Source organism: Saccopteryx leptura, chromosome 1, assembly GCF_036850995.1.
Source record: "Saccopteryx leptura isolate mSacLep1 chromosome 1, mSacLep1_pri_phased_curated, whole genome shotgun sequence".
NCBI classification, from domain to species: Eukaryota; Metazoa; Chordata; class Mammalia; order Chiroptera; family Emballonuridae; genus Saccopteryx; species Saccopteryx leptura.
Genome location: NC_089503.1, coordinates 55,341,216 through 55,342,914, shown reverse-complemented (window position 1 = coordinate 55,342,914; position 1,699 = coordinate 55,341,216). Strand labels below are relative to the sequence as shown.

At 45.6% G+C, this 1,699-nt stretch overlaps 1 pseudogene; it reads left to right on the top strand.

The window, feature by feature from the left end:
• Positions 1–402: 402 nt before the first annotated feature.
• LOC136388824 (olfactory receptor 51L1-like) lies at positions 403–1,353 on the top strand (annotated as a pseudogene).
• Positions 1,354–1,699: the final 346 nt, after the last annotated feature.

Here is a 1,699-nt window from a genome sequence, read left to right as displayed (position 1 = left end):
GCTTGAAGAGGTCATACAAAAAGATATGGAGTAGCAGAATTATTGAGAGTCTTCACGCTCTGCTCCTGTTGAACTATAGGGTTTTTCTCTAAGAGAAGAAAAATACTTCTCTCACTAGCAGTCAAAAAGAAGAGTAGGGAATATGTTTGTTGGGACTTAATGTCATTGAGGTAAGAAAAGGATTAGATGGGAATAAGAGAAGTAGGGGGAAAGCAGGAAAAGGACAAGCTGCTTCTGAGGGCAGCTATTCATGGAGGGGTCATTGAGTTCCAGAGTGTGCAGAGAGACCAGTCCAGCCAGCAGGGAACTGGTGACCTGTGATAGCAGGGCAGCTCATGCTTACTGGCCTGTTAATTTTCAACCACACTGCCATCTTTGTCAGAATGAATAAGCTCATGGAGTATGAGGATGTCCACTGTGTAAAGTGCCAACATGAGCTTCTCTAGATTTATACTGAAAGGCTTCTCAGACTTGAATGGGCTCACCATTGGATCTTACTGCTTATTTTTGCAGGATGCGTTGTGGCACTTCTGGATAATGCCACCATCTTGCACCTGGTACAAACTGATTTTTCCCTCCACCAACCCATGTGCTACTTCCTGGCCATCCTGGCTATGATAGATTGGGTCTGTGTATGTCCACGCTGCCCTCAGTGCTAGATGTGCTGTGGTTTGATTCCCGGGTGGTGGGCCTGGTGCCTTGTGTTCTACATTAGCATTTTCTTCACTCCTTCTCCTTCATGGAGTCAGCTGTGCTCTTAACTATGGCTCTGGACCACCTAGTGGCCATCCGATTCCCACTGCGCTATGCCTCTGTGCTCACAGGTCATCGTGTGGCATTGGCAAGGGTTTAACTGGACATGCAGAGTGCTGCCATTATTGCTGCACCTTCACTGCACCTATTGAAATTTGAGTACTGTCACCATACGGCACTGTCCCATGATTACTGCCTTTACAAAGACATGATCCACCTAGCCTGCTCTGACACACATTTCAACAGAATCTATGGGCTGTGAACCATCATGCTGATAATGGGTTCTGAAGTCCTTTTCATCCTGTTCTCCTACACTATTATCCTCTGCAACGTGCTGACCATTGCCTCTGTAAGGGAGAGGCTTAAGGCCCTCAACACCTGAATCTCACACATCTTGGTTGTGCTCTGCCTCTGTGTGCCTGTGCTAGGCTTTTCCATTGTGCAAAGCTTTGGACAGCACACTCGTCCCTTGTGCATATCCTCATGGGCACTGTCTCTCTGCTCTCCCAGCCCATGATGAACCCGGTTATTTATAGCATCAAGACCTAGAAAATTTATAAGGCCATTTTCAAAGTGGATTCACTGAGGAAGGTACAGTGACATATTGGGACTATCAATGTCATTCAAAACAGAGAATGTGTTAAAGCTTCTTTTTAAAACTCTTTTACAACAAAACAATTTTCATCTACTTATTTTTTGTTTGATTAATTATGAATTGACTCCAATGTTAAAAATCAAATAAATTTGATGTTTATTACTATTTATGTATATGCTTTTAAATATATAATCATGGCCCTGGCCGGTTTGCTCAGTGGTAGAGCGTCGGCCTGGCGTACAAGGGGTCCCGGGTTCGATTTCCAGCCAGGGCACACAGGAGAAGCGCCCGTCTGCTTCTCCACCCCTCCCCCTCTCCTTCCTCTCTGTCTCTCTCTTCCCCTCCCGCAGC